At 46.1% G+C, this 19,684-nt stretch overlaps 1 protein-coding gene across 4 annotated transcripts in view; it reads left to right on the forward strand.

Annotated features, from left to right (window-relative positions):
* Nucleotides 1–9,561: 9,561 nt before the first annotated feature.
* The window catches only part of MARCHF8 (membrane associated ring-CH-type finger 8), a 236,779-nt gene continuing 226,656 nt past the window's right edge, over nt 9,562–19,684 (forward strand). The window contains exon 1 of one of the 4 annotated variants that reach the window (XM_073685690.1): nt 9,562–9,891. The gene's annotated coding sequence lies outside the window, so the exon portion shown is untranslated. Of the gene's footprint in view, nt 9,892–13,506; nt 13,594–19,684 lie in introns of those variants that run through there. The other 3 variants (XM_073685692.1, XM_073685694.1, XM_073685691.1) reach the window with 3 other exon arrangements.

Raw genomic sequence — 19,684 nt, forward strand, 5'->3', positions numbered from 1 at the left:
ACAGCAGTCACACCTGTTTTGGGGCGCAGACCTGCCACCTCTTTACCCGCAACAGCCAGCGTGATTGGCAGGTCATCATTTTCTTTGGAGGTGGTAACACCAGCTGGTCTTGAGCGCTGTCCGACATCGATAGCACCACCTTTGGATCAAGGCAACCTAACATGTCCGCCTGCATCTTCCTCACAGACCGGCAGTTTGCCGGGGACACCCTTATCAACCCCGTCTAAGCACAATAGCCAGCCCTCGGTCCCTCAGATGTGGACAAGTAAAAGACCATTTCCTCCTAGCCATGAGAAAGCTAAGAGGTTGAATTTCACCATCTGCAAGCTCTTGGCTACAGAAATGCTGCCTTTCCGCCTGGTGGACACAGAGGATTTTCGAGACCTTATGTCCGTCGCAGTGCCCCAGTACCAGATGCCCAGTCGGCACTACTTCTCAAAGAAAGGTGTGCCTGCGCTCCACCAGCATGTCGCACACAACATCACCGCTTCTTTGAGAAACTCTGTGTGTGACAGGGTGCATTTCACCACAGACACTTGGACGAGTAGGCATGGACAGGGGCGTTACATGTCGCTGACTGGGCACTGGGTAACTATGGTGACAGCAGGACAAGGGGCTGCTGTCCAAGTCTTGCCGTCCCCACGAGTTGTGCGTCAATCCTCTTTATGTCATTTTTCCTCCACTGCTTCTGCCTCCTCAACCTCCTCTCGGTCTTCCACCTGCACCCAAAGCCTGTCTGGTCATGCCACAAGCTTTCTAACTGCGCAGAAGGGATCCTGCACACCTCCTTACTATGCTGGCAGTAGGGCTCAACGTCATCAGGCGGTTTTTACATTGAAATGTCTGGGAAATGTGAGTCACACAGCTGAGGAGTTGTGGTCAGCTCTGGAGAACCAATTTCATGAATGGTTGTCTCCACTGGACCTGAAACCAGGGAAGGCCGTGTGCGACAATGCTGCAAACCTGGGTGCGGCCCTTCGCCGGGGCAATGTCACACACGTGCCTTGTATGGCTCACGTGTTGAACCTGGTTGTCCAGCAATTTTTAGCCCACTATCCCAGACTAGATGGCCTTCTGCAGAGGGCACGGTCGCTGTGTGCTCACTTCCGCCGTTCGCATCCCGCAGCTCAGCGACTTACATCTCTACAGAAGTCGTTGGGCCTGCCACTTCACCGGCTAAAATGCGATGTGCCTACCCGGTGGAATTCAACTCTGCACATGTTGCAGCGACTGTGGCAGCACCGACAAGCCCTGGTGCAATACGTTCTGACGTATAGCCTGGGCCAACGAGATTCAGAGGTGGGGCAAATCACGCTGGAGGAGTGGTCTCAGATCAGGGACCTATGCACCCTTCTGCACAGTTTTGAAATGGCGACGAAGATGTTTAGTGCTGACGATGCCATTATCAGCATGACTATTCCGGTGATTTACATGCTGGAGCACATGTTAAACAGAGTTCGGAGTCAGGTGGTGGCACAAGAGGAGGTGGAGGAAGTAGAGGAGGAGGAGTTGTATGCGGAAGGGCTAACATCTGCAAGGTCCAGACGGTCGGCAGCACCAGGGCGGCAGGCATGTGAGGGTGGGGGAGATGATTTTACCAGGGCGCATGGTAGCAGCCAAACTAGTGAGGAAGGTGCAGGAGCCCAGGAAGAAGTGGAGGACGAACTGATGGAAGACATCAGATGAGGGAGACCTTGATCACATTTCTGTTGAGCGAGGTTGGGGGGAGAGGACAGAGGAAGGAAGCATGATTGTTACCTCGCCACCAACACAACAGGGACTTGGTGCTCCTGGATGCGCAACACACATGAGTGCCTTCTTGCTGCACTACCTGCAACATGACCCTCGAATTGTGAGAATTAGAAATAATCCTGACTACTGGGTTGCCACACTGTTAGATCCCCGGTACAAAAGTAAATTTGCAGAAATTATTCCTGCCATAGAAAGGGATGCACGCATGCAGGAGTATCAGCAGAGACTGTTGCAGAATCTTACATGTGCTTTTCCACAAAATACCAGTGGTGCACGTAGTGAATCTCACAGTTCCAACTTGCCAACCGTGGGACCGTCAAGTGTTCAGCACTCAAACCGTAACAGAACCACAGTATCTGCTGGTAACATCAATTTTGCGGAATCATTTCACCACTTTTTTAGCCCATCCTTTGCAAGGCCACAGGAGACAAGAAGTCTGACACATAGTCAACGCCTAGAGACGATGGTACAGGAGTATCTCCAAGTAAACATTGAAGCCACGACTGTGTCACTGGACCCTTGCTCTTTTTGGGCTTCCAATCTGGATAAATGGCCGGAGCTAGCCACTTACGCCTTGGAGATCTTGTCATGCCCCGCAGCCAGCGTTCTGTCTGAACGTGTGTTCAGCGCTGCTGGTGGTGTGCTGACAGATAAGCGCACGCGGCTCTCCACTGATAATGTAGACAGACTCACGTTCATAAAGATGAACAAATCATGGATCCGAAACGACTTTTCTACCCCTGTGTCATCCTGGGGAGAGTAAAAGCTTGATGATTGGTTAAAATCACCCTACCGTTTTAAGCTTTCAAATTACTAATCATGTTTATCTGTATCTTGACTGGAAAATAATTTGGGCTTTGTAGCAGTGTGCAGCACTGATCCTATTAGGCCATCTATAATAAGCTTCACCAGATTTAAAATTAAAAATAATTTTTAGCTGCATCTAGCCCGGAAAATAATTTTGGGGCTCCGAGATGCGCAAGACACATAAGTGCCTTCTTGCTGCACTACCTGCAGCATGACCCTCATATTGTCAGAATTCGAAGTAATCATGACTACTGGGTTGCCACACTCTTAGATCCCCCAAACTTTTCGATCAACCTTTTCATTTTAATAAAGACCAAAAAAATGGTCATTTTTGAAATTATAAGCATTAGCAGGTTGTTAGAAACTGAAATCAAACAGTTTTCAACTCAAAACTTTATTCTAGGTGATGTTACATTTTCACATAGGACCCCTTGTTCGAAAGGAGCTTCTGAACTCTCTCGTCCATTGAATTTGTCAGGTTTTGGATGGTTTCTGCTTCAATTGTTTTGCATGAGGACAGAATACCCTCCCAGAGCTGTTGCTTAGATGTGAACTGCCTCCCGCCATCATAGACACTCCTTTTAATGATGCTCCAAAGGTTCTGAATGGGGTAGAGGTCAGGGGAGCATGGGGGTCACACCATAAGTTTGTCCCCTTTTATGCCCATATCAGCCAGAGATGCAGATGTTTTATGTGCAGCATGAGATGGTGCATTATCATGCAGAAAAATGATCTTGCTGTGAAATACACGGTTCTTCTTCTTGAACCATGGCAGGAAGTGCTGTTTGAGAAAATCCACATACATTATGGAGTTCATCTTTAGCGCCTTCAGGGATCCTAAAGGGGCCGACAATCTCTCTCCCCATGATTCCAGCCCAAAACATTACTCCACCTCCTCCTTGTTGGCGCTGTAGCCGTGTTTGCGTGGGGTGTCCATCAACCAGCCATCCTCCACTCCATTCATCTGGACCATCGAGCGCTGCACGGCACTCATCCGTGAACAAAACAGTTTTGAAATCAGTCTTCATGTAATGTTTGGCCCACTGGAGCCGTTTCTGCTTGTGTGAAGTGGATAGAGGAGGTCGACAGGATGGCGTATGCACAGCTGCAAACCTCTGAAGGACCCTGCATCTTGTTGTTCGGGGGACGTTGGAGGCACAAGCAGCTTCAAAAACTTGTCTGCTGCTATGACAAGGCTTTTTTGCCGCTGCTCTTTCAACCTGACGTAATTGCCTGTAGGAAAGAGTCCTCAATTTGCCCTTATCAGCACGCACACGTGTGTACTGTGAATCAGCTACATACTTCTTGATTGCCAAGACACTTCATCCTGATCATCGCACAATGTTGATTGTAGTCATGCCTTGACCTAAACACTCCACAATTTGTTGCTTCTCAGCAGCCGACACATCCTTTTTCTTTCCCATTTTGGCAGAAAATGTAGGCTGCTTAATAATGTGAGAGAGCCTTCTTAAGTAGTCTTGCCTTTCATTGGACACACCTGCCAAACTAATTAGCACAGGTGTCTGCAATTGCTTACAGTGATATAAAGAGCCCTGACACACATCACCATCAATGAGTTTAACTGACAAACAAACAAATTCTTCCCTTATCACTCCTAAACACTTTTTGCATAATAATTTGGAACGCGGTGTACATGTGCTTTTCCACAAAACACCAGTGGTTCACGTAGTGAATCTTACAGTTCTAACTTGCCAACCGTGGTCTATATGGAATTGTTCAATAAAGGGCCCAAAATTAAGATAACATAGATGGGAGAGGTCTCTATGAATAGGAATTCCTAAGTATTTGATACCCTGTGAGGGCCAGGCAAAGGGAAAGTTGGACTGGATGGAATCCTATATGGATTTAGGGAGGGAGACATCGAGGGCCTCAGACTTCGCTGCATTGATTTTAAAATTTTACCATGTAACAAAGTGATCTATTTCAGCCATAACAGCAGGGATGGATATATGTGATTGAGTGATATATACTAGGACATCATCAGCAAATAGAGAGCACTTGTACTCGGTGCCTCCCACCTCAATCCACCTAATATTGGGGTTATGGCGAATTGATGAGAGCAGGTGCTCCGTCACTAGGATGTATAAGAGAGGGGACAGAGGACATCCCTGCCTTGTCCCATTGGTGATTGTGAAAGGTGATGAAAATGTTCTGACGCACCCCCTGGGCCTTGGGACACCCGGAGCCGGACCCTTTTTGGTGGATGCTGGTGGTTGTAGTCTTCGTGGCGGCGATCCGGTTCCGTGGCTCAGGGCGGTCAAACCAGTGGCGGAACTATTTATGTGGTTTTGATGTTTAAATGTCCGACTACGCCACCCGTGGATTGCGGTCAGAGTGAACCGCCGCTACAGGGCAGACCGCTAAGGCTGGTGTTGTGGGTGCAGCAGAGCGTAGCATAACTCCCCACGGGAGGAGTATAGCCTCAGGGCAGTGTATGCGGAGGATGGGGGTGATGGTGCAGGGCAGCAGCAGTAACGACACGGAGTCAGTGATGCAGTTCAGGGCCTTTACTCACAGTTCTTATTATCCAGACCACGTCTGCAGGTAACGGCTGCCCACGTCGTACTGTGCTCACCAGGTGAGGGGCTCAGACAACTCCCAGATAACTTTGGAGCGCTTCACAGGACCCCCTTTGTGTGTCCTTTGTCTGGCCTTTCTTACCAACACTTCTGTCCGGCTGCCTCGGGCCTCCTCTTGGTAAACTTGGCGCCAGTTTCCCTGACCCTATGTGGTGCCTTCCTAGCGGGTGGAGCAAGGGGCTGCGCCACATAAAATGTCACAGCCTCCGGTTTCTAGCTGAGGGTCGTTTCCTGCCTCCACTAGTTCGGGGACCGGTCTCCCCCTTTGGCCTGACCCCTCCACGCAGGTGGATTCGGGCGTGCGGTGGCGACTCGCCCGTCCGCACCCCTGGGATCCCTTCATTCCTCGTTCCTGGAGCCTTCTCCGCTCCTCTTCCTTCCTTCTCCCTCTTGCAGGCCTGGGCCTCTGTTACTAGGCCCGCCTCCGGAGCAGAGCTCATGCAGAGCCCCTGCTCCCTGCCACTTCTGCTCAGACTTCTCTGCACTGAACTAAGATGGTGCCCACCTTTTATACTCCCTTCTCAATGCACCCAGGAACTGCTTCCTCCCTGCTCCTGCACTGCAGGGTTCCCCTTCCTCAGTGTTCCCTCCCCCCACTCCAGCCAGGGACAGGGACTGTCGTGCCCATCTCAGGGGCATATTGGTCGCCCTGCCCCACGGCAATGTGGTGTAATGCATGCAGGTGTCAGGTCCTGATCCACACTCCATCCTTATCTGAGAGTGAGATATCACACCTCTGGGTGAGGTGCAATACGTCTGTAGCAACCGAGCCCTCGGTGCTACAGTTCCATTTATCTTCAGCCTAGGTGACGTATTGTGATACAGGGCCGTGATTTTGGCTATAAAAGGGTCCCCTAGACCCCTACCCCAAGCTTTTTAAGAGAATCATATATGGCGTGCCAGGAGACTCTATGGAATGCTTTCTCAGCATCCAACGAGAGTATCTACTTACAAATTTTTAACTGCATCTAGCCCAGGAAATACTTTGTGCCTAGTAGCAGTGTCTGCTAGTCAGCGGATTATCCCGGCTGTTAAGCAAGCTACACCACCTGTAGTTTGGACACTTAATTTTTTCAAAGGAAATGCTTCGGGACCACGGGATACTTAGTGAAGAGCATCAGGAGGCACCCCAAGGCATAGGGGCTGGGACTGGCACTAGGATGCCTTGCGGTGGACAGCCGAGCTCGATCCTTATAAAAGCTTTTTAACTGCAGCAGCTTTAGTGGACGCTACTGGAGCTGGAATTACGCGGCTGCTGGCATGAGACTTGCCCTCCAATAGATCCTTGTAAATGGATTTAAAGTGTATTCATTCAAATTAGAGGGACAATTTAAATTAAAAAGCTTAGAGCTGCCTCCACCACAGGGGGGCTCTCTCGACCCACCAGCGGACAGGCACCAGTATTGGGAGAGGGGGGCTGGCCGTCAGGGTTCACCGCGGCTCTGGCACAAACCCGGCGACACGGAGGTGGCACAGGCAGGAGCGGACTGGCCGTCTCGGCTTCTCACTTTTTGGATTGTAGAAGGGCATGACATGCCTATATCTGTGTCTCCCCCTCCTTTTACTCCTCCACCTCTTTTCTTTTCGCATGACTATATGTACTTGTCACTTTTCCATGTGTTAGTTGTGTCTTCTGAGCAGTTTGTCAGCTTTTGGACACCTTTGAAGGTGTTTTCTATGTGTTTCTATGTGTTTTTGTTTGCCTGCCATTGGTTTTAACGGTGTTCGAAGGTGTTCGACGAACAGTTCGGCGAACACACGGGTGTTCGACGAACCGAACCGAACTCGAACACTACGGGGGTGGCTCAACACTAATAGGGACTAATAATGATAAGTGTCCTTCTTTCTGTCTACTATTATGTACATCTATGACAGACAGAGTCTGGACCTGATACTTTGATATAGATATTATGCTTTTTCAAATACCAATACTTAAATTCCATTTGATGTATGGGGAGACATCTATCTGGGTGGGATTTTGCTTTCTGAGCCCCCTTTTGAGGTATATAGCTGGACTATCAAAGTGTAGCATGTGTCCATATTTGATTGCTCTGGCTGCTATTTGATTTGTTTTGGCTATGGAGAAACAAGCACTGTGCTCCTCTACCCTAGAGCATTTATGTTTACCCGACCAAATGAATTTGGCCATCTATAATCATTGACCTATTATCGGCTTCTGTATTTATACGTTCACTTTTTCTACCTTTTCTCACTATTGTGGTTTTGTTTAATTTAAGACTAGGGTCCTTGTAGGGACATTAGGGATACCGACGTTGAGCGGGGGCGCCACGAAGTACAAATTAGGGTGCCAACCTCCGCTGTCAGGTAGGGACAGGATTTAGGGACATAACAGGGACAGCTTGAATCTGTATTCCCTCCCGGTCGGTGTATTACCTGATTCTATATGTCCTATCATTTAGAGTATTATTGTTGTTTGTCTATGGACTTTTAGGTCCTTTTTAGAGATTATTAATAAAAGTTATTTTTTAGGGGGGCTATGTGTCTGCTGGTCGTCTCTATTTATTAGGCCCCTCATGTGATATTTTGTTTAGGTGTTTAAAGAGACTCTCATCCAGACCTGGGTACCATTGTACCTGTAAAAAAAGAATAAAATAACAAATAAAGTTTATATTCACCTGTCCGGCGGCTTCTCTCTGAATGCCGGCATCGCTTGAGGACCTGCGGTGACGTCACAGTCATGTGACCGCAGGCCCTTCACCGCTCTGTCTCGCGATATGCCGGCAGCCGGGAACCAGACAGGAACGAGCGCTGCAGCCACGCCGGGGCCTCGGGGGTGAGTATAGCTTTATTTGTTTTCATTTTTAGGCTGTGTGCCCACGTAGCATTTTTCAAGCGTATATGCTGCGGAATTTCCGCAGCGTAAACGCTTGAAAAACGCATGTATATCCGCACCCCATGGTCCCCAATGGGATTCCGCAAGTTCTATGCACATGCTGCGGATTTTTCCGCAGCGTTTATGCCGCGTTCAAAAATCCGCAGCATGTCATTTAATTTTGCGTTTCCGCAAGCGGAATTGCCTTTGTCCAATGCATAAAAAACGCAAGGCAATTCCGCATGTGGAAAACGCGTGATAAACGCACGAAAAATGCGCGATAAACGCGTGCGGAATTCCGCATGCGTTTTTCCGGGAGAGGACTTGCATTTATGCAGCAGAAATTTTCTTCTTCATAAATGCAACGTGGGCACATAGCCTAAGGCTGTGTTCACACGATGCGTATTTCATGCGTTTCCGCGGCGTTTTTGCAGTTGCGTAAACGCCGCGGAAACGCATGAAAAACGCATGGTAGAAGGGCAGCAATGTTCCCCAATGGAAATCCGCATGTGCTGTGCCCATGATGCGGATTTTTCCGCAGCGTTAACGCTGCGGTCAAAAATCCGCAGCATGTCAATTAATTTTGCGGAAACGCGGCGATTTCGCCGCCATTGACTTGCATTAGAACGCGCCAATTCCGCAAGACTGCATCTGTACTTGCGTAATTGGTGCGTTCTAATGTGCGGATGGTACCCGGGTGTGGAGGAGAGGAGAGTCTCATCCACACCCAGGTACCATTAAAAAAGCTGTAAAAAGAAGAATAAAATAAAAAATAAATGTATACTTACCTTCTGTCGGCCCGCGCAGCGCTCCCGCTTGGTTCCCGGCACTTGCAGTGAGTTGTAGGACCTGCGGTGACGTCAGAGTCATGTGACGGGTCACGTGACGCTGACGTCGGCAGGTCTTTCAATTCAAAGTTGCCGGCAGCCGGGAGAACGGAGTGAGCAGGACAGCGCGGGCCATCAGAGGTAAGTATATACACTCTCTCGGTTCACACTGTATAAATCCATGCTGTTTGCATGGATTTATATAGTGTGACCTAGTTATCAAGCACTTTCCAGGTGATGCTAAAATCGCCTGGAAAGCGCTTGTCAATCTGCATGCGGATCCGCATGTATTCTGCAGGAAAAACGCATGCACAATCTGCATGCGTTTTTTCTGCCAGGGAGATGCAGAAATGATGCAGAAATTTTCTGCTTCATTTCTGCATCGTGTGCACATACCCTTACGGTCACACTGTATAAATCCATGCTGTTTGCATGGATTTATATAGTGTGACCTAGTTGTCAAGCACTTTCCAAGTGATGCTATCGCCTGGAAAGCGCTTGTCAATCCGCATGTATTCTGCAGGAAAAACGCATGCACAATCTGCATGCGTTTTTTCTGCCAGAGAGATGCAGAAATGCTGCAGAAATTTTCTGCTTCATTTCTGCATCGTGGGCACATAGCCTCAGGGAGAACATACAAGGAGGCTGACCGCTAATGTAGGCTTGTTATCAGCGGACATTGTAGTCCGCCCTGAATCCCGCCCCCGTGACGCCTCTGTCCGGCAGGAACAGGCGGACACTCATCGCTGAGCACACTCCTTATCTCACTGCCCTGCAGACTGAGCGAGGCGGACGAGACTTCTGTGTACTGCGCTCTCATTGGCCACATGAATGTGACGTAACGCATCGCCATTGGCTGGTGCTGCTGCTGGTCACCAAACACACCTGGGCTGTGCACTTCCCCGTGCAGTCAGCAGCTGATCGGACAGAGATCGTCACGTTCCGTGTGTGGATGGTGATTACAGCTGCGTGTCAGCTGTGGGCGCCCCGGTGACTGCTCTCCTGCTGCTCTCCCCTCGCCAAGCACTACGGACTGGGGATGACGTCACCGCTGGAAACCTTCTTATAACAGGTGCGTGTATATTGTGCCCTGCAGAGGGAATGCGCCCTGTACTACAAGTCCCAGCATGGCGCGCTGGTTGTGGTTACGTTATGTATGCACAGTCTCATAAATAGATCATGTGCTCAGTGAGGCTCGAGTTCCTGGTGCCTATGGCATCAGCGGATGGCACTGGGGCAGCTAAAACCTGCAAGCCTCACTGCACCACTGGGGCATGCCCACCTGACCGTGTACCTCCTCCATGGCTGCTAGGGGAGGGGATCCAAGTGGAAGCCCCCTATATTACACCCCTAAATCATGATGTCTAGATAACGCTTTTTACCCCTTTTTTGTTTTTTTACATTATTTGTCTACTTTTTTTTTTCTTTACTCTTCGTGGCTCCTATAAACTACATCATTTTTTTTTGTAACACAGAGAAGACAAAAGAAGCAAATTTTTGGGATTGTGTGTTTTTTTTTTTTTTTTTTTTTTTTTTTTTTATTTATTTATTCACAATGCAGAATGAATAACCTGATGAATTAGTTGTATCTAATGGGTAGATTTTATATTTGTAATGTATAGAAATAAAATGTTTTATATGAAATAATGTCATTTTTCTTGTTTGTAGTGGCAGGAAGGCTTTTACTGTTATATTTTATCTCATTTTTTTCCTTATGTTTTACATATATTTGTTACATAGTATTTCTTCCAGGAGGTAAAAATAAACACTTTACATTACATTTTTTTTTTTTTTTTTTTTTATTGCTCAGCTTTTCACTGTAACTTGGACGCCCCAGTTACTGAAAAAAACAGACCCCTGCTGTGCCAGGCATCACTGTCAGAGCTGATCTGGGCCCGATGCAGCTGGCCGGCTTTACACAGAAGACCTGTTATTGCTAGGGCCTTTAGGAGCATCGGCAATCCTGATGTTTCTATTCTTTGTATAGTTGGCTAAAGCGCAACAGCAGTGAGAAGCTGGTCCCCAGGATCCCCGCCAGTCTCTGATAACCGGACAGTCGCCCTACGAGACTGCAGGAGGGTTAGTCCAGTAATGCCAAGACATGTTGTTGTAGACTTGGCATCTGCACCATGTGCCGTAAAAAAAAAAACAGTGCAGTCATTAAAGGGTGAATTGGGTTTCCAGAATTGCATTTTCTATCTTCATGCAGTAAATATATTTTGCTGATGACACAAAGCTAGGAGGGATAGCTAATACTAGAGAAGAGAGAGAGAGAGGATTCAAAAAGACCTAAATAAACTGGAGCTGTGGACAGTAACTAACAATGGTTTTTAACAGGGAAAAATGCAAAGTCCTACATCTGGGCAATAAAAATGAAAAAAGCACATGCAGAATGGGAGGAATAGAGCTAAGCAACAGTACATGTGAAAAAGACTCAGGTATACTAATAGATCATAGACTGAACATGAGTCAGCAGTGTGATGCAGCAGCAAAAAAGGCTAATACAATTTTGGGATGTATTAACAGAAGCATACAGTCTAGATCACGTGAAGTCATTATCGCACTTTACTCCTCTTTGGTCAGACCTCATCTGGAATACTGCGTCCAGTTTTGGGCACCCCATTTTAAAAAAGACATCGACAAACTGGAGCAAGTTCAGAGAAGAGCGACCAGAATGGTGACTGGTCTGCAAACCATGTCCTATGAGGAACGGTTACAGGATTTGGGAATGTTTTGCTTGCAAAAAAGAAGACTGAGAGGAGACTTAATAGCTGTCTACAAATATGTCAAGGGCTGTCACATTGTAGAAGGATCATCTTTATTCTCATTTGCACAAGGAAAGACTAGAAGCAATGGGATGAAACTGAATGGGAGGAAACACAGATTAGATATTAGAAAAAACTTTTTGACAGTTAGGGTGATCAATGAGTGGAACAGGCGGCCACGAGAGGTGGTGAGTTCCCCTTCAATGGACGTCTTCAAACAGAGGCTGGACAGACATCTGTCTGAGATGATTTAGTGAATCCTGCTTTGAGCAGGGGGTTGGACCAGATGACCCAGGAGGTCCCTTCCAACTCTACCATTCTATGATATGTAGTTTTCTTTGTTTTGAGCACATACGTATAAGCATATACGGACTTCACGAGTCCATGTAAAACCGGTACCGGAAAAAAACAGTACCGGCGTGATCAGTGGTTTCCATCAGTGTTTTTCTGGTATGGATAAAGAAAGAATGAAATGACAAAGCTCCTATACTTTGCAATGTTAATCACGTACAGCATACAGACTGTAACGGACTCCATCCATGTGCTGTATGTGTTAATCACAGACCCATAGACTTGTATTGGCCCTCATCATCCGTGGTGCTGGAAAATAACTGACATGCCTCCTTGTGTTTTGGACGGACACATGGTTCCTGTAAAAATATGGACATGTGCACAGCAGCATAGGTTATAATAGAGACTTGTGGTATCTGTGAGAAAACCGCATACCACACGTCCATGTGAAGGGGCTTAAAGAATAGAGAAGTCTTTCGTATAACTGATGTGCATTCAGGTACAAATGAGCATGCATAAGGTAAATCTGTGTTATCTGCCGATTTATGTGGGTGCACAATCTGCAATAATGATGAACCCATTTTTCATTTATTTTTTTTGTAAGCTAGTTTTATTGAGTATTCTACGATGTAACCTTGTTATGTTGTATAACAGAAGAACAAACCACATTTCTCATTGCTTATTAATACTGTGGCAAATTTAACCCTTCCCTTATCATACCATGCGTCTAATATCTAAACCAAACACATAAGACTCCCATGTCAGGTACCACATATCACATACTTTACCACGAGAGAATGCTCATCGCCTGGGATGAACCCATATAAGTATGAGGATTGTGCATATGTATTAGTTTGATGCATATGCCTTTGTTCTGTAAGGTTTGCATGCTGGTTATGGATTTGTTAAGGCTTTCATAATTCCTGTGATTGAAACATACATTTCCGAACTTTCTGCTGCTCGGGATAAATGAAATGTGTAATAAATAAGAGAAAGCAAGATTAATGTGAGTAGTACCATTTTAATTTGGTTTTGAAAATTCCTGATACTTTCACTTTTTTTTTTTCACTCCTTAATAGTCATGCTGACACGGATGAAAAGCCTTGTATTTCTTCCTCGGTTATGCCAGTCACTAAGCTAGTATGGCACAATTGTTGCTGGTAATACTACATCAGTTATGCCAGTCGATGGCATTTCACAGCATTAATTATGCCACTGTAAGAATCAGCTGACATGTGCCCGGGAAAAGTGCGGGCTCAGCGCTGGAGCCCGCACCACGGGGGGGGACACGGCTTGCGCAGTACATGTACGGCGCGTCGTGAAGGGGTTAAAAATTGCACACAGATAAAGTTTTTATAGGGCGCCAGTCACACACAGTGCACCATGCCTGCTTACTGCCTATTGATGGCGCCCAAACTATTAGATCATGTGGGGTGCACTTATATCGTTCAGAGCAGCCCACAAGGACAGAAGCCCCGGTTCAGCAGACTAACGTTAAAGGGCCCGACTGCGCCCTGCAAAAGATGAAAAAATGTGTAATAAAAACATGTATAAAATGCATGAGGTATTGGTTGATATTTTGGCCAAAATGTGCATGCTTTTAGCCCGTGTCAAGAGTCCTCATTGTCTTGCAGGTCCCTTTACTAAAATTCAAAGCAGCACACAGAAAAGGATCTGGATGTTGGCCACCACGCCAGGGGTATCTCGTGGAGTCTGGGGTATCTTGCACTGTATTTGTACTTTTTTATCCTTCCTCTATAGACAATGTAATATATAAGATGCAGGGGACAAGTCTAGTAAATGTGAGTCAGTCTGAGCTTGTAGTTCTCGTACTTCTCTGTATGTTCCTTTATATCAGGAACTATGTGACTACGCTCTTTGCATTCAGGTTACATGACTATAACTGAGAATCATTTTGCTTCCGCTATACGACCCCTTAGGGGTTAAGTTCTTAGCATCCTCTTTTTCCCTGGCCTGGGTCCAGGATCAATAAAGTTATCACTTGTGAGAAATATTTCCTGTTAGAACTGGAATCAATTATCATCTGTGATGTCTGCGGAAGAAAAATTGTTAGTCATCCTGGTAAAGAAATTTGCATGCCGCCATGGTTTTTTTTCTTTTATGAACTGAAGATGAAGTGGTGATTTCACGAACAGACATTTTCCTTGCCTTCCTTTCAGTAATTTCGGCCAAAGCTATGATCCCCAGCTGCATCAAAGATATAGATTTGACTTGGGTGGGCATGCATGTGAATGAAGGTGTTTAATGGCTGCAACACATGTCTGTAGGTAACCCCGTCATACTAGTGTCACAGTACAAAGGTCAGGCATTCCTCCAGACGATTCCTCTCTGGCAATGATTAGAAAAGAAAGTAATTGAGAACTGCTTGAAGAGCAATTACCTTATAATAAAAGCAAATACCATGCAGGGCTGCAGAAAAACCAAATGATCTGGTATGGGATGAGCTGCAGTACCAGGCTAATTGCTGGGATGGGCATGTCACTGCGCCTATGTAACCAAGGAGGGGCACAGCTGCACCTTTTATTGTGCTGATCTATGGGAATCCCCGAGAATGGAATCATATGGTATCAGGACTAAAATAATACTGGATGATTTCAGAATACTGTGCACCTTGCGCACTTCGAATACCTATAGACACCGAACATGATTTGAATAACTCCTAGCTGCTGACTTTTAAGAATTTACATATCATGTAAATGTATTTTGTATACTAGTCCTGCTCTCCAATACTGGTCATGACCCAATGAGGAAAAGCCATGGCGTTCAAAACATAAATCCAGGCTACTCCCTTAAAGGGGTTGTATGGCCTTAGTCTACAAGTCTGCAGTTACATGCATATAGGAGCATAGTGAGGTACAAGACCCTGGCATCCCCACCATCAGGGGTAATCTGGGGGACAGGGATAGGCTAGGGTCCTTCTAGCTTGAAGTACAGGGTAGGAGCCCATTGTCCCTGGAAATCCTACTGCAATATTGTGACAAGGTGACTTGCAGTTGGTTAGGGCATTGAAGTCATATGATTTGTTCTTTGTACATAGAATATCATGTTAGCAGCACATCACCTGATTACACAGGGCAACGTGCAACTGATATAAAAATCGTTGCACCTGATGTACAAGCCTTTTGCGCTGAATAATTGCCAGCCTGTTTAGACAGATTGATAGTCAGGAACCAGCATCTTTATGAATATTCATCCACCAATTATTGTCTCCTCTAAATTGGCCATAAGAGAGCACTGAAGAAGGGCTTCAGCTATGCACAGAAGTTAGTTTATCGTTTGTCCTAAGGGCTCAGTCCTAAGGGTCTCCCGTTCCAAGCGTGACAGCTTCATAGAAATATATGAAGCTGTCACCCTCAGGTTGTGAGACATGGCGGCCAGTCCGTGCACTGCGGTCTGATCTCTGTCTGATTTATACGGTTGTCTGACTGCACTGTAAGACTAACAGCTGCTATATTGGCAGTTGGCAAATATTCCATTGATCACCAATGACTTGACACAGATTGTACAAATGACATTTGTACAATCGGTCATTGACTCTACAATTGACCACCAGACGCTAAACTTAGAATGTACCACTCACTACAAAAAGAAGCAATATGTTGCTTTTTAACCCCGCTCCTTAACCTGCATCTATGTTTTCAACATACAATAAAATCTGGCTTTGAAAGCCTTGCCTATAGGTGCCTCTATCTCAGATCTTTCATACTGTAATGTGATTTCCTCATTGAGGACATGTCTACATTTTGGTCACGGCACCATGGTACTGTGGTCATTGCATCTGAGCACTGCTCCAGGCCGTTCATACAATTTGCAGTACGTTGTATGTACAAAGTATCTGGTAATATTTATATGTCTTCATTATGCCCGTCGGTTTGTGGCATGATCCTAAAATTCAATACCAAAATTGTTGACTTCCAAATCGTAAAGGTTTTTCTGAAGATGGTAATTGCGCCAAAGTCATGTGACATTTTTGAAAAGTTCACACATTGACATGCCGATATTTTATTGTGCTTCATGGTCTCTTAGGTCATCATTGTTTCAGCATTTTACATTACGATTTACTACTCAAATTTTGTGTATAGAAAAGGAAAATCTGAGGTTAGATGGATTTTATCACTTGTGAGAGTAATACCATCTTACTGACGGATTAGCAGTGACCTGGCAGGATAACCACAGGTAACACTCAGTGCCAGCAGGCCTGTCTAATGATAATGCATTCTTGTAGCCAAGTTGCATAAACTGTGTTTGTTTCTATGACAACGCAGTTCAGAAGAACGTTATTTTTTTTAATAAGACGAAAAAGACTGAAGGCGATAAATAGTTCTAGCAGGGACTGCGAGTTCATAAAGGTCCCTGGAACCAGCTGGTATCATCGCAAGTAAGATATTCTAACTGCATTTAGTCATTTGGAAATTGTAATAATGTAATTCTTTTAGCTAAAAATAAATAATATATAGGAGATATAGAAGAAGTTCTCTTAAAATAGATACAAATAATGCATTAGAAATGTAATTCTAAATAAATTCCTAAGTACCCTTAATTAACAAACCATACTTTGCTTTGTCTAGGGAGGTAATGACTATATGACATTAAAGTGGCCGCCGCCTTGTTACACTGACAGAAACTTGTCCTAGAACATACATGTCAAACTCTGACCCACATGGTGGTTTTATTTGGCCCACGACACCAGAACCACCACCCCTATAAGGGCCCATTATTCTGTATGGGGGACTATGTGGGGCCCATTATTCTGTATGGATGACTATGTGGGGCCCATTATTCTGTATCCTGGTTGGCCCGCGACTCTGTCCAAGTTTTTCAATTTGGCTCTCTGTGTGTTTGCATTTGACATCCCTGTCCTAGAATATCAATAGAACTGGTACCAGTGAGCATGTGCAGAATGGAGCTCCCACCCTCCCTTCATGTGTGATACGATGTGCTCCCAGTGGATAAACTGACCTAATACTGGAGGTACTAGGGGTGCTGAGGTAAGAGGCCGCTCACACTACTGTCCATGTCTTCGTCATCTAATACTGGAGATACAATGGTGCTGAATAGTGATGGGCGAGCACTAAAATGCTCAGGTGCTCGTTGCTCGGGTCGAGCAAATTGGAATACTCGGGTGCTCGACCCGAGCAACGAGCCCAATGTAAGTCTATGGGAAACTTGAGCATTTTTCAGGTTGCTCCCCCTGCGGTCTGCAGAGGGCCTAAAAATTGCCCAAATCGATGGGAGCAGTGCTCAAATGGCATGGGAACAGCACTGGGAAGACCCCTGAAAACATCTGACTCCCAGGTCACTGCTGTGAACAATGTTGTCAGAGGTATTACACCACTTTTACGGACTCACATTAAAACATACAAAAACGAAACCAAAATGGATTTTCCTGGGAAATATGTTAAAGAACATCCTTTCCAGGGTAATGACTTGGACCATTCTTGTAAATAATCCATTGTACTTTGTGTCACCCCCACCTCATTGTAGATTGTAAGCTCTTAGGAGCAGGGTCGTCAATATTTTTGCTGTAATTATTGTATTATCTTTAAGTCTGCTACTCGTGACTGTTGTACATGAACCTGTGAATTGTTAAGCGCTGCTCAATATGTTGGCGCTATATAAATAAAGATTATTATTATTATTTAAGGCAAAATAAATAACCAAAAACTAAAATGCTCCTCCACACCTTGGCTATGTTCACACGTAGCGTTTTTGATGCGTTTTTGAAGTTTTGCATTGCTTTCAACCAAGACAAATGCATTCACTGGGAAATGTCATTTTTAACATTTGACAACATTATCTGGCCATGTGGTGTGTGACACATCATCAGACACATGCATACAGTGCTGAAAAGACATGGGGAAGACCCCTGTAAGCATCTCTGACTCCCGGGTCACTGCCTAAAAGTGTGCCCATCATAAGTGATCTGCATGCGAAGATGCCTCCCGCCATGCACCTATCATTGCAAACTTGCAACAATCACCGTCCACGTCCTTGTCCCAGCTGCGTTCAGTTGACCCTACCCCATTCATTGGAATGCAAGAGCAAGTATGCAGCCACCCACCCACAGGCTGCAATACTATACTGCCACATTTTTGGACAGCTGCTTGCACTTTGAAATGTGGCCTTTTAGGCTCGTGGAGGCGGAAGCTGTCCACAACCTCAAGCCGACGGCGGCCGGGTGTCCATACTCGGTCCCCAGCCTCCACTATTTCTCTCGGTGTCGTCTCTGCCTTCCACAAGCACGGGTCCCACAACGTTACCCGTGCCCTCCCCAGTGCACTTACTGGAAAGGACCGCCTAACCACAAACACGTGGACAGGTGAATGTGGCCAGGGACAGTACGGAGCCAGTCCACAGCTTTTTTTGCTGAGAGTTGTATTTCACCACAGCCATATTCTTTAGCTTGGTGAAAGTACTTGAGAAACCATATCTACTCCCGCTGTCATTTCTCCCAGGAAGTCCTCTAAAGCTGCTTGCACTTGAAATGTGGCCTTTTAGGCTCGTGGAGGCGGAAGCTGTCCATAACCTCATGCCGGCGGTGGCCGGGTGTTCATACTCTGTCCTCAGCCGCCACTATTTCTCTCGGTATCGTCTCCGCCTTCCACAAGCAAGGGTCCCTGAACATTACTGCTGGTACTTTTCTGTGGGAATCTGCTTGTCTCCTACCAGCCTGTAATATTTCCAGTAAACTATGGTACGACGCCATGGTATTAGCACTGCCCCCAGTACCAGTAGCAAAGCCATCCCCAATTTCCTTCTCAGGAATTCTATTTGGTAGACTGAGTGGCTGCCCAAATACATTATCTTCTCACAAAGGAGCTGAAGATAGTGGCAGTTTCTCCAGCCTGTTAGATATCAGAGGGTCAACGGCAGCACGTTGGCTCAGTGGTTAGCATTGAAGCCTTGCAGCGCTGGGATCCTGTGTTCAAATCCCAGCAAGGACAACATCTGCAAGGATTTTGTGTGTTCTCCCCATGTTTGCGTGGGTTTCCAGCTCAATAAAAAAGGAGCCATAGAGTGTCCAGGAACCTTTCCACACACTTTTCTTAACCAGGACTGCTTCTCGGCAGGGTTGGACGGTCCCACCAGAGAATCGTCGGGTGTGCCCTGGCTTCTACATCAGGAGAGTTCATGATAGCGCAAATTTTGCAGCAGCTATGGGGTTTTTGAGCGGGGGGAGAAAGGTGAGCCCTCAGAATCAAATCCTCTGGTGGGTCCTATGTTTTTCAGTTTTAAACTGCTTCTCAGTGGGAGTTGTATTTCACCACAGCCATATTCTTTAGCTCGGTGAAAGGACTGGCATAGAGGGAGACCTTATCTTCTCCGGCTGTCACTTCTCCCGTCGCCAGGTTCTGCCCATTGTCACACACGACCATGCCTGGCTGTATGTTCAGTGGTGAGAGCCACAGATCAGGCTGCTGTGTTACAGCTTTCAACAACTCTGCAGCGCTGGGCGGTTTGTCACCTAAGCATTAAGCATGTTATCTTCAGCACAGCCTGTTGCCGCTTGGCCAAGGCAGTGCTGCAGTGCTTTCAGCATGTGACTGATGTGGTCATTTCGGAGATGGAGAAGGAGATGCAGGAGCTGAACAATGTGATTACATTGAGGTTACATTGGCGACTCTGGTTTTTATACTAAAGAAAGATCCTACTGTCTTTTTGTTTTGTTTTTTTTACGTTATTTTTTAAGATCGGGGGTGCTGAAGTAAGAAGAGGCTGTTCACCATTTCTTTCTGAATGCTGAGCTGCTGCTGTGAGACCCTGAGGTAAATTTCACATTATGTGGTA

The sequence above is a fragment of the Phyllobates terribilis genome, unplaced genomic scaffold, assembly GCF_046119375.1.
Source record: "Phyllobates terribilis strain yellow unplaced genomic scaffold, ASM4611937v1 Scaffold_5__5_contigs__length_657084704, whole genome shotgun sequence".
NCBI classification, from domain to species: Eukaryota; Metazoa; Chordata; class Amphibia; order Anura; family Dendrobatidae; genus Phyllobates; species Phyllobates terribilis.